Here is a 14,029-nt window from a genome sequence, read left to right as displayed (position 1 = left end):
GGAAGAGACTTGTGCGTGTGTTGTGCGTGTGTTGCTAATTTTGTGTGGTGTGCGTGTGTTGTAAAGCTAATTTTGATTAACATCGCCCTACTAGTACTAACACAAAGTCACAACAAATAGAAAACAACCCTGATGAACGATAAAAAAAACTAGAACGGCACTCAGTAGAGAGCATACCTCCACCTGGTTGGCCATATCACTCAATGGTGAAGAATCACTTTTAAAATTCTACTAGCTGAATCTGGATACGGATCTTCACCAAAATTGAATCATTTCGTCCTTGTCACATACGCTACATCTCTGCCAAATTTCGTCCGAATCCGTCCTCAACTTTTTGAGACATTTTGTTCACAAACGGACAGACAGACAAACGGACAGACAGAAGTGAAAACATAACCTCCATCCACCTTTGGTAGTGGAGGTAATCAACGTTTTTCTAAAACAAAATGCCATAATACCTTTTGAAACACTTTTTTCCCCTCAAAACATGGTTGTCTACATATTGCACAAAGTGCTTCAATAATTTTCTACAAAAGCCAAGTATTTGCTTGAACTCAGGTCCATTTAGCTTCTGATGAACAATTGCGTCCGCCGAGGTTGACCGCTCATGTTAATACGTAAAATCCTGAATGCATCTTCTTCATGCAAAGCTTTCATTTTGCTTACACCTGTCAATTACCTGTCTGTGATCTTGTCTGTGCTAATATCTCCTTACGTGATGCCTTTTGTTTCTACGCTCGATTCTAGACATCAGCATTGATATTCATTTACAGGAAGCATGTACCATGTTTGTTGAATCCCTTGCGTTCTCTCTTTTGGGAATTCAATGCAGGGAGCGGAATGAGAAATTAATGTCATATTCCATCATGATGAAGTTTGTTGATTATATTTTATAAACCATCTTGTCATTTTCCCCTTTGGGCTCACAAAGCAGCTGAGGCTTCATTTGAACTGCCTGCAGCGTCGGCCGAGAGTTCATTGTGAGTGACTGTGGTAACTGCGCAATTTTCTGCAATGGATCCAATTCCGAAGTTTAGATTGATTGGTGAAAATAAAGCTTCCGACATTCTGACTCGAACTGACTGACCCTCTGGAACACCTCGCCCTCACACCTTCCCTCTGCCCCCCCAAAAAATTCGTTTTAGCCTCACTTCATTCGGCTGTCCAAGTTGTTTTGAATCACTTCAAAGGCGACCGGCAGCGTTTGGGGAGTAAGCTAGGCTTGGCACGGTGCTCAGAGCTTCCATAAATCCTGGCCTGTCATGTGGTCTATGCCCAATGCCTCTCCTGCAGGCGTTGAGATAAAGTAAAATCCAAACAGTCTGAATGCGACCTCCTAGCGAACAGTAGGCCCAAATGGCCTCTTATGGGTGGACCACGCCGTCCGCAGCTTGTGGCATCGTCACACCATCTGCTAAAACCTATACTGAGTGGACATCGAGATTTAAAAAAAGACATCAGGGGACTCTTACGTCGTGAGTGTAATATTTGGTACATTAGAGTGACACATCAAGTGTTAAATGATGCGGATGCACAACGTTTCCTGATTTTTTACACACCGCTATCCAGCTGGACATGCAATACATGATTTCCTTCATAATGTGCAGCAGTGCTTTTCGCCATTGTGTGCCTTGTACTTTTTTTTTTTTTTTTTTTTTTTTTTTTTTTTGTATACAAGATCGAGGCTCGTGAAAGAGCGAAAATTAATCACACAGAAAGACAAACAGACACATAAAACAAATAACATCGGGAGCGGTAGACAAGATGGGGAGAGAGGGGGAAGGACACAAACACAACATTTGAGAGCAGGGACCGAGAGACATGGAGACATCGAGAGATCTGTGGGAGGGAGAGGGCTTTGGGGGGGAGGCATGTGAAGGGGGGGGGGGGTGGGAGAGGTATAAACATATGGACACTGCCAGGATATCCAGGAAATAAGTTGGAATTTCAAACAAGGTGGATCTGGGGTGAATTAGTGGGGGTAGAAAAGATCAAGGTTATGGATGGGGGAAGATAAGAGATGGTGGTGAACAGCTGTTTTAAAGACCTGGAGGGAGGAGATGGATTGAAGGGAGTGTGGGAGTTTGTTCCACAGGCGGGAGAAAAGAGGAATGAAAGAGTGAAGGTGAGCAGAGAGCCGAGATTTCGGCAGTTTAACCATCAGAGGGTTGCTGGCAGATCTTGTGCGACCTGTAGGAATATTTGGGGGACAGAGCACGGAGAGAGCTGGGGGAGCAAGGCCGGAGAGGAGTCGGTAGAAGACAGAAAGACCACCTACCTGCCTGCGGTGAGTGAGTGAAAGGCCCTCAGAGATAGCTTCATCGCGGGAGATTCCAATGATTTTGAAAGCTTTGGATTCAACAGCGTGAAGCCGAGCCAGGTGTGAGGCAGGAGCACCAGCCCATAGGGGAGAACAGTATTCCATTGAGCTGCGGATGAAAGCCTTGTATGTGGTGAGGAGCTCAGGTGTGCCGAGGAAGGACTTCGCACGACGGAGGATGCCCAGTCGGCGACTGGCTTTGGAGGCCAGCTTGGAAATGTGGTTTTCCCAAGAAAGATCATGGCAGATAGTGAGACCCAAAAGCTTGAGTGACAGAACTTCTTGGAGAGGATTGTTGAGAAAGTAGATGGGAGGGTTGTCCAGTCGATCTTTTCGGAGAGACATAGTAAGAGAGTGAGATTTGGCAGGATTGAAAGACATGTTCCACTTGTTTGACCAGTCTGTGATTTTGTCCAGGTCTTCAGAGAGTAAAATTGTGATTTGTCCCCTTCAGAGAGGTCTTGATCTCTGTTGGCACTCATTGGTTATAGCATAAAATGATGAAGAACCACCTTTAGAGGCCATTTTCCCCCGCAGAACAGTGGTTGGCCTTTTTTGGGCACCGTGTTCCCCTTTTTGAAGCAATGTTTTATGGCCGGATGGCCTTCCTGCCACCAACCCTGTTAGTCGCCTCTTGCGACACACAGGGAATCGATTTAGTGAGCTGGTACTCAATTTGCTGACCTCGGAAGGATACCAGGCTGAGTCAACCCCCCTGGTGGTAATTCCAACGATTCGAACCGGGACTCGAACCCAGGATCCTAGGATCCCAAGCCGGCACCCTAACCGCTAAGCCAACACCAGACTTGAAGCATAAAATGATGAACATAAGAATATTACCAAAATAATAACAATAGCGGAAAAGTATGAAGGGTTATTTCTTTACAACCGTTTGTTCGATCTCTATTAGGGTGTCACTGTCACTAACACGATATCGGGTATAATATTGAGGCATGCATGATCATCCATGGATTGGGGTCTGTTGGCTGCTCCTCAAGTGGTCTCCCAAGTCATCCTGGAGTGGTTTGCTTTGAAGTAAGTGTTCTCGGTTGGTCATTGCAGATTATGAAAGTTCCTCTATTTGATCCATTTCCTAACAAGCAGCGTGATGTCAAACAAGGCTCAAGTCTGACATTTCTACCACTAAGTGGCCTTCATTTCATGCAGCACTGTGCAGGCTTCGTGTGCCATGTGTTAAGTAGCCTTCCAAGGAAGAAGGATGGCATCACATGAGTATATTATTCAGATGGTGAAACCTTGAGTTTGTGGCATTGGGAGTGCACGGGTGTTTAGGTAGGTGGGCGTAGTCTTTTCAAAGAAAAGGTCACATTATGGATGAAAAAGATTAACAAAATTGTGATTTGTCCCCTTCTTTAATTTATTTTGAAAAGCTGGATTTGTCCACCTACACACAAATGTCTGCATATTGTAGTCATGTGAGGCCCTCTTTTGTGGGAAAAAACATTCACATGCAGAATGGGTGACATCTTTCAAGTTTGGGTAAGGTCTGCCAATACTTTTACTGATATACTGTATGTTAGCCCAGCAAACAAATCTCGAGCCTTGAAGTTTTGCTTTTTGCGTCACGAGTATGGCTTTGTCACCTTTCGTCAAAGCCCACTGCAAGTAATGAATTATTCGGTGAAGTAATTTTGGCAATTTGCCAATAGTCTCTTAAAAGTAATTGCTCCCCGCTGGGAAACGAATGTCAGTTTTTTTTTTTTTTTTTTTAAAGATTTGATCATTGCTTATTTGTCATTTGATTCAATTGTTGCTGGTGGTGTCCTATGAGGGTTAAATTAGCGACGGACTGTGCTGACGTCATACGCAGTTACAAACTATGACTTACCATCACCAGCAACGGTGCCCACCCTATGGGCGGGGCTTCAATTTGGAGGCCCAAATGAAAAGGCAAAATATCAGAAATTGAAGGCTTTTTTTTATTTTAAACAATTCATGTAAACATCCATTAAATCATATCACACGCAAATCATCAACATTTCAACAGTATTTGTAGAATTTCAATAAAAGCCACATCACTGTTCATATCGGTAAATATTATTCCATCGTGTTTGGAAAAATTGGAAAAATAGAAAACTGGAAAAAAAACTGGAAAAACAATATAGCCTATTTTACTCCAGGGGGTCCCAGGATTACCCACCCCAAATTTCGCTGCGATCGGTTCAGCCGTTTTTGTGGTACCTGGGAACAGACGGACAGACAGACAGTCGGACAGACATTTGGTGAATTATAGTAAGATGATGCAGGACTGTTCAACCGACACAATAACGACAAGCTAAAAATTTGGCGAAGGTACTCTCCCCAAAGTCTTCTCTTATCCAAAACGTATGATACACAAAACAAGAATGAAAATAGTTACCATTTACTTTTTCTTGATACAGCATCTTAAGCTCATGTAGGAGTTGGTAAATATATATTGTCGACAGGACCAACACGTGAAAGAGACGAGTTCGTACATGTATTGCAGATAGGACATGTACATTAAAGAGATGTTAACATACTTTCGTATGAATTTAAAGGATATCGATTGAAAAGGACATCTCGACACATACGTATATGCAATTTCAATTGGGGATTCCAGCATCATGACCTGCTCAGAGGGACCAACCCTGGAATTTGAATTCGATAATTGTGAGATAAATGTGTCTTCCCCTCGAGATTTCTCCCCTCATTTGCTCACCATTTGATTTAAACAAATTTTCATATTCTTCTTCAAATCCCATCACAAAAAATTGTTTTGTTGGATATGCTGATGTGGAAATATGTTCCCCATTGAAAATCCCTAAATTTACTTTGATGTTTTTTTCCACATGATGGGTATAATAGTGTTTTTTTATACAGAGATGATGCTAGGGGAAGACACACACACACACACACACACACACACACACACACACACACACACACACACACACACACACACACACACACACAACCTAGAACGGCACTCGGTAGAGCGCATACCTCTGTCAGGCTGAACAATTTGGTTTTATATCCCACTGATAGGCCGGATCTGCATCCTGATCTTAACCAAAATCTAATCAGCTTGTTCTTTTCACATACCCAAATCATGCACCAAGTTTTGTCACAATCCAACCACAACGTTTTGAAATATCTTGCGACATAAAGTTTTTAGCCCCATCTCCAAATGATAAAGAATAACTTAAAAATTATAGTATCTGGATCCACGCATGGAAATCATGGAAACCTCCACGCATGGCTTGCGGACATCCTCTCTGGTCATAGTCAACGTGTGGCCCTGAATGGGTTTCTCTCATCTCCCCTTCCTGTTCAGGCTGGAGTTCCCCAAGGTAGTGTTCTGGGCCCTGTGCTTTTTCTGGTCTTTATCAATGATCTCTCTAACTCTCGTGAAAATCCTCTCTATCTCTTTGCTGATGACTCCACTCTCTGCTGCTCCATTCGTCATCCCTCAGATCAGCAGTCTGCAGCCTCCTCACTCTCTGCAGACCTGGACAAAATCACAGACTGGTCAAACAAGTGGAACATCTATTTCAATCCTGACAAATCTCACACTCTTACTATGTCTCTCTGAAAAGACCGACTGGACAACCCTCCCATCTACTTTCTCAACAATCCTCTCCAAGAAGTTCTGTCACTCAAGCTTTTGGGTCTCACTACCTGCCATGATCTTTCCTGGGAAAACCACATTTCCAAGCTGGCCTCCAAAGCCAGTCGCCGACTGGGCATCCTCCGTCATGCTAAGTCCTTCCTTGGCACACCTGAGCTCCTCACCACATACAAGGCTTTCATCCGCAGCTCAATGGAATACTGCTCTCCCCTCTGGGCTAGTGCTCCTGCCTCACACCGAGCTCGGCTTCACGCTGTTGTAACCAAAGCGTTCAAAATTATTGGAATCTCCAGCGATGAAGCTAACTCCGAGGGCCTTTCACTCACTCACCACAGGCAGGTTGGTGGGCTTTCTCTCCTCTACCGACTCCTCTCCGGCCTAGCCCCCCCCCCCCCCCAGCCCTGTTTGTGCTCTGTCTCCCAAATATTCCTGCAGGTCGCACAAGATCTGCCAGCAACCCTCTTCTGGTGAAACAGCCAAAATGAAGACACTCTGCTCATCTCCACTCTTTCATTCCTCTTTTCTCCTGCCTCTGGAACAAACTTCCTCACTCTCTTCAATCCCACTCCTCCCTCCAGGTCTTTAAAACAGCTGTTCACCTCCATATCTTATCTGCCCCCATCCAAAAATTTGATCTTTTCTACCCCTGTTAATTCACCCCAGAGCCACTTTTTTTTGAAATACTGACTTCTTTCCTGGAAGTCCTAGCAGTGTCCATGTGTTTTTTACCTCTCCCACCCCATCTCCCCCCCCCCCCCCCTTCCCATGCATTCTCCCTCCAAGCCCTCTCCCTCCCACAGATCTCCTGATGTCCCTGTTCTCTACTGTTGTACTTATGTGCTTCCCTCTCTCTCCCCAACTTGTCTCCCGCTCCCTTTATCATATGTTTTTTTTTTGTATACTGAATCGAGGCTCGTGAAAGAGCTAACACTTACTTCACAAACTAATCAACCAGACAAGCAAAATACCCAAAAAGAGGGAGCGGAAGACAAGATGGGGAGAGAAGGGGAAGCACACAAACACAACATCCGAGAGCAGGCAGATGTGTGGAAGGGAGAGGGCCTGGGGGGAGGAGGCATGGGAAGGGGGGGGGGGAGGGAGTGTTTTATGCGTCAGTTTATTTTTATGTGATTAATGTTAGCTCTTACACGAGCCTCGATCTTGTACACACAAAAAAAATAGATCTTCATCAAAATCGAATTAATTCATCCTTGTCATTCACTCAACCTGTCCACAAAGTTTTGTCTGAATCTGTCTGTAACTCTTTAGGATATCCTGCTCACAGACAAACAAACAGACAGAAAAACGGGTGAAAACATCAACTCCGTCCCTATTTGGTGGCGGAAGTAAAGAAACCCTCCATGTAAAGGAAATCCACGCCAGGGACAGGGTTTCTTTTGTTATATGCACTAAACAATAAAAACATCATGAGTAATAGCATCAACATTTATGGTGAGGGTATAATTCACATATTAAGCCAGTTTGATCAACTTACTTATATCCTCAATCATCTATCAAAATTCAATGTACCTACGAGGTTGTTCACCAAATTTACGAAATGATATAATCAACATATTCCAAGACATGTTAATGTGTCTTTTTACTTTTCATTGTAGAGTAAGTCCCCTGGATAGGCGAGGGATGCGTTCCTGAAAAAGCTTGCATATAATGAATTCGCATAGAGCGAATAGTACGTTTAATGCAAAAAAATATGGATGCATGACTGGACATGACTTTCCACTGACTCAATGTCTTCTGAAACAATAATGACTCTTCCCTTGATATGTATATTCAAACAATAACTCACGATTCTATCGTAAATGTACAGTGTTGTAAAAACAAGCAATATTAAAACTACAGGAGTTTTATTTACGAACTAAAGTAATCATTTGGTGGTCATGGTATGTGGCAGCCAAGATTGAATAATTTCCGGACCACTGGTGCACTGTCACCACCAACCAAACGTCTTAAAATCTCCTGTTTTTGCTCTAAATATAGTGATGTCCTCTTCATCTTCACATTAGGACCAGCTCCTCACTTCCTCACTTCCTCACTCACATATCACTCACATACCACTCACTCACTCACATATCTCCAGCGATGAAGCTAACTCCGAGGGCCTTTCACTCACTCACCACAGGGAGGTTGGTGGGCTTTCTCTCCTCTACCGACTCCTCTCCGGCCTAGCCCCCCCACCCCCAGCCCTGTTTGTGCTCTGTCCCCCAAATATTCCTGCAGGTCGCACAAGATCTGCCAGCAGTGGTTGGGGCTTGATGGTGCAGGATGCTTGGAGGCCATGGTTAAATTCGGGGAAATGCGAGAGTAAGGCTGAGATCCATGCACTAGGACAGACAATTTGAGAGTGAGGATGGTGCATACAGAAACACCACGTTACACCACGCTGCTCACACAATGCCCTACACATGACAACTGATTCCGCACAGAGGCAGGTCGCACAGTAGTGAACTTTTCCCGCACATATTGAAATTCTGGTAGAATGGGGTCCTCCAATATACAGAACTCACATATACAAAGAACTTCCAGTATATGTATTGAAATCAGCAATAAAACTATTTTCCTGACTAATTCTGTAACTGCACTCCAGCTTGGGTTCAAATTCCGACACAACTATAAACTCTCACCCTGGTGTTTCCTCTGTTGTACAAAGTCCTTCTTTGACACACCTGAACTAGCATCCACTTTCAAGGCCTTCAAAAATTCAGCTTGATGGAGTACTGCTCCCCCTCTGGGTTGGCTCCCCTGCATCACATCTTGCTCAGCTTAATGTCATGGAAACCAAGGCCTTTAATATTATTTGAATCTCCCTTGCTGAAGCGGAGTCTATGGGTCTCTCACTTCACCATCACAGACAAGTTAGTGGTCTCTCTGTCTGCTACCACCTTTCTGGTCTTGCCCCTCTGCTCTTTCTGTGCTTTGTCCCCCATCCCCTCCCCCAGGTTTCTGCAGGGCACACATGGTCCACCATCACCTCCCTTTGGTCAAAGTACCGAAATCCAGGATCACTGCTCACCTCCACTCATTTGTTCCTCGTTTTCCCACGTGTAGAATCAACTTCCACATCCTCTCATTCGTCCCCCATGTCTTCAAGACGGCTGTTTACCAACATCTCAGATTGTCCCCAATCCTAAACAATGATCTATTCTACCCTCGTTAATCCCACCCAAATCAGTCCTCCTTCGAATTTTCCAGTTTTTCCCTCCTTGAGGTTTCCTTCTGTGTCCAATTTGTCCACTTCATGCAGCAGTGTTTTGCATGCTGTTTTTGTCTGTTACGTCCTGATCTGTTCACCATACTAGCTCTTCTACGAGCCTCGACTATGGATACAAAAAAGGCCTCCACTACTGCCCCATAATATACTCCCCATGGGGCCTAAACTATCCTTGAAATGTTTGGTCATAACTAGAGTCCTTGTATATAGAGAGTTGTGTCAACTCAAATTTGGACGCCATTTTGTGTCTAAGTGTGTCGGATTAGATATACATGTACATTCGCGATATGGGGTGATATATTCTAAACCTGCTAAAAAAAAATTTACTACACATATTTAGTCTTATTATTACATACAGGTGATATTTGTTTTGTCAAAAACTCAGCTATTGCCGTGAAAAAGAGCTGTGTGGTGATATTAAAAGTGGTATGGCAATGCATATTACAAGCCAACACTGCATATAAGAGCTAACATTATAAGTAAGACAAACCAATGCTGTCGTTCTCTGCATTGGTTTGTCTTACTTTTGAGGTATCAGGATAATTTGAGGTATCTGTATCAAACAAGGATAACAGGTTTTGAAAGTTGAGCCAGTTTTAAATGTGGGTACACAAATACACCTGTTTTACTGCATTAATCACCTAGAAATATTGTATGTTTTGGGAACGATAGCTGTCACCAGGTTAAATATATAGGGATCGTCCAATGTGCAAAATCTTCCATCACTACAATTTGGCCATAAATCCCGGGGTGGGAAATATTTTAGCAAATATGCCACAAGACGCATGAGCACTGTACAAAGCAAACAATAACTCGTCAAATTTTGGACGTATGGATGGCTGCACAACCCGCAAAAAAATTGAGCAGGTCCCCCCCTAAAATTGCTTTTATGATTGCCGATTAGGCTAAAGATTTTAAACCAAAAAAATAACTTGCCTCGGAATAAGTTTTGAATGGACGGACAGACAACTGAAAACAAAACGGACCATGGGTTTCCCACCCCTATAAAATCAAAATTAATTCTCTCTGAAAAAGTACAGTGACATTGCCCGCAGACTACCCAACCGCAGACCAGGCAATGTCACTGTACCGGGACATTTCATCAATCAATGACAATATGCGGTCCGCTAGGACTACCCGAAAAAAATTGAGCAGGGTTCTTCCCACGGAAATGCATTTTTGGTCAGCTCCTTGAAGATTATAAACAAACACAAATCACTTCCCTTTAAAAGGGTTTTCAACGGACAGACAACCAAAAAAAAACCGAGCAGATAGAATTGCTTTTGAACATCGATCATCAAGCGTCGTGGGCCTACCTGGCAGAGTCTCGAGGAGTCGATCGCTTTCCAGCTCTTTCGTCTGACTTTCGCTTCCCAAATTTGTCTTCTGACTTTATCACTTGGAAATCTATACATCTTATATTTCCCAGATTGGTTTGAACAACCAAAAGCAGAACAAGCAGTCATTTTGTTTGGCAATAAACAACATTCCCGTACCAAGCTGACGTTCACGCACGGTGAAGTTAGACACAAAATGGCGCCACGAAATCACGTGACCAGAAATCTCGGGTCAGCGCATGGCGCAACTCTTTATACAGGGACTCTAGTCATAACCAATTAAAGCTGTTAAATAGTTTACCCTTCCCACTTTTCCAATCCCCGCCCCCACCCCCCCCCCCCTCCTTAAATATATAAATCGATTAAAGCGAATATCTTCATTTTTCATCATTAACCTTCTGTCTGGCCTACATTACCCCTTCCAAGTTTGGCCAAGTCCAGTCAAGCCATTACAGAGATACTCCCTCCCCCATATTCCAAATTTTCCATCAATTGAAAAAAAAAATCTATTGAAGTTAATAACTTCGAATTTTCATCATACATCCCCCTTGGGGCTCCCAGCATGAAAGCCATGTTTGGTAGCACTGCGGCCAATATGGCTGACATGAATAACCCGACACTGATATCGAGAATCTCTCCACCTTCACCCTCCATCTCACCTCACCCCCAAAGTAAAATTACTACCTCCCTTCCCCTCCCCCCCCCCCCCCCTGCTCACCCACCTCCCATTTTACTCCTCCATGTCCCTGCTTATGGGTGCTAAGTTTGGTTTCGATCACTCAGACCATCACATTGATGCCCACGACCTCCTCCTCCAACCCAATACAATTGACACTCCGAATGAGGTCCCCTTCATGTCTGTCAAATTTAGTGGCCTTACAATATTCCATTATCAAGATGTACAATTGTACAATGCATAAGACAATGGACAGACATCAGGCAGACAAACAGAAAACAGAGTGTTACAATAAGGGCAGCTTTGCATTTATGTCAACCTTGCCTCATCCACCCTGGAGAAGGGATTTGCCCACATGGCCACTCCAACAAGGGTGGTGTGAGTCTGGTTAGCAATCAGGTGATTAAGAGTCACAAAAACTACTGAAAACAAAAGTAATCTAAATGGCATCCAGTTATTTTTAACTCATCAGAATATTTCTGCAGTAAAGTTGATGTGTCATCTCAGGATGCAGAGAATAGGTTAAAAGTGTAGACGTGATAGATAGGGCCTGATGGCAGCTGTAAGAAGGTATGAAAAAACAACAACAACAGCATGCAGTGAGAAATAAAAATAAATGAGTACCCCAAAAGCATATACGCAGTTACATCATAAAGAACATGGTCACTTAAAAAAAGAATCAACTTAATAAGGCGAGGATTGCAAAGTTGAAAAACGATCCAGGTCGCAAAGGATTGGACAGTGCTCACAAATTGAAAGTAAATATGAGGTGCTTTCAAATTTTTATTTCAGTCGAGCATATTCAGTCAATATTGACTAGATAAACCACACATGAGAAAAAGGAATAGATTTTTTTTTTTTTTTTTTTTTGTATACAAGATCGAGGCTCGTGAAAGAGCTAACATTAATCACACAAAAAGACAAACCGACACACAAAACACAAAAAACAAGGGGAGCGGCAGACAAGATGGGGAGAGAGGGGGAAGGACACAAAAGGGAGGGGGAAGAGGGGGAAGGACACAAACACAACATTTGAGAGCAGGGACATCGGGAGGACTTGGGGGGAGGTGGGAGAGGAATAAAACATATGAACACTGCAAGGACTCTGGGGTGAATTACCGGGGGTAGAAAAGATCAAGGTTTTCGATGGGGGAAGATAAGAGATGGTGGTGAACAGCTGTTTTAAAGACCTGGAGGGAGGAGTGGGATTGAAGGGAGTGGGGGAGTTTGTTCCAGAGGCGGGAGAAAAGGGGAATGAAAGAGTGAAGGTGAGCAGAGAGCCTAGACTTTGGCAGTTTAACCATAAGAGGGTTGCAGGCAGATCTTGTGCGACCTGAAGGAATATTGGGGGGACAGAGCACAGAGAGAGCTGGGGGAGCAAGGCCGGAGAGGAGTCGGTAGAAGACAGAAAGACCACCAACCTGCCTGCGGTGAGTGAGTGAAAGGCCCTCGGTGTTGACTACATCGCAGGAGATTCCAATGATTCTGAAAGCTTTGGCCTCAACAGCGTGAAGCCAGCAAGGTGTGAGGCAGGAGCACCAGCCCAGAGGGGGGAACAGTATTCCATTGAGCTGCGGATGAAAGTCTTGTATGTGGTGAGGAGCTCAGGTGTGCCAAGGAAGGACTTCGCACGACGGAGGATGCCCAGTCGGCGACTGGCTTTGGAGGCCAGCTTGGAAATGTGGTTTTCCCAAGAAAGATCATGGCAGATAGTGAGACCCAAAAGCTTGAGCGACAGAACTTCTTGGAGAGGATTGTTGAGAAAGTAGATAGGAGGGTTGTCCAGTCGGTCCTTTCGGAGAGACATTGTAAGAGTGTGAGATTTGTCAGGATTGAAAGACATGTTCCACTTGTTTGACCAGTCTGTGATTTTGTCCAGGTCTGCAGAGAGCGAGGAGGCTGCAGACTGCCGATCTGAGGGATGAGGAATGGAGCGACAGAGAGTAGAGTCGTCAGCAAAGAGATAGAGAGGATTTTCAAGAGAGTCAGAGAGATCATTGATGAAGACCAGAAAAAGCACAGGGCCCAGAACACTACCTTGGGGAACTCCAGCCTGAACAGGAAGAGGAGATGAGAGAAACCCATTCAGGGCCACACGTTGACTACGACCAGAGAGGAAGTCCGCCAGCCATGCGTGGAGATTTCCATGGATACCAAAGGAGGAGAGTTTGGTGAGCAGAGCAGGGTGCCAGACCGTATCGAAGGCACGTGAAATGTCAAGGGAGACAGCTCTAATTTCCTGTTTGGCGTTGAGGACCTCCATCCATTGTTGAGAAAGCAGAAGCAGCATGTCCAGAGTAGAGTGACCAGGTCTGAAACCAAATTGATGATGAGAGATCAAGCCATTGGAGAAGAGGAAAGATTTAATATCTGAAGCAATGATGGATTCCATGACTTTGCTGATAATTGGGAGAAGGCTGATTGGTCTGTAGTTGCTGGGATCTGTTTTTGCACCTTTTTTGTGCAAACCGGTGATGTTGGCTGATTTAGAAGAAGAGGGAGATGATAGAAGATGGATTGGATGAAGATGGATGAAGATAGGAGATGATGGATGAAGATGGATGAAGATGTATGAAGAAGATGGATGAAGATAGGAGATGATAGATTTAGAAGAAGAAGAGATGATAGAAGAAAGGGGCTAGACCTCTGGGAATAGAAGGCCTCAAATCCTAGTGTCGAGGCCAAAACATAGGGTCCTATCAGTTTGCAAAGAAATTTCAAAATGTCATGAAAATGGCAATAAAACAATCATTTCAAAATATTTTACACTCGAGTGTAGTCAGTCACTATTGATTGCATAAACCGAAAGGAAAAATATCCAAATCGGTGTAGGTTAAGAAAATTACGAATGGGAATA

The 14,029-nt window shown here is 44.0% G+C and overlaps 1 protein-coding gene across 4 annotated transcripts in view; it reads left to right on the top strand.

Moving 5' to 3' along the window:
• The window catches only part of LOC137435446 (muscarinic acetylcholine receptor M1-like), a 249,870-nt gene that overhangs the window by 162,858 nt on the left and 72,983 nt on the right, over nucleotides 1–14,029 (top strand). The window lies entirely within an intron of this gene.

The sequence above is a fragment of the Myxine glutinosa genome, chromosome 1 (assembly GCF_964187855.1).
Source record: "Myxine glutinosa chromosome 1, kmMyxGlut1.1, whole genome shotgun sequence".
Taxonomy (NCBI): domain Eukaryota; kingdom Metazoa; phylum Chordata; class Myxini; order Myxiniformes; family Myxinidae; genus Myxine; species Myxine glutinosa.
Note: the sequence above shows the minus strand (reverse complement) of the source record. Positions and strands in the feature narration are given on the sequence as shown.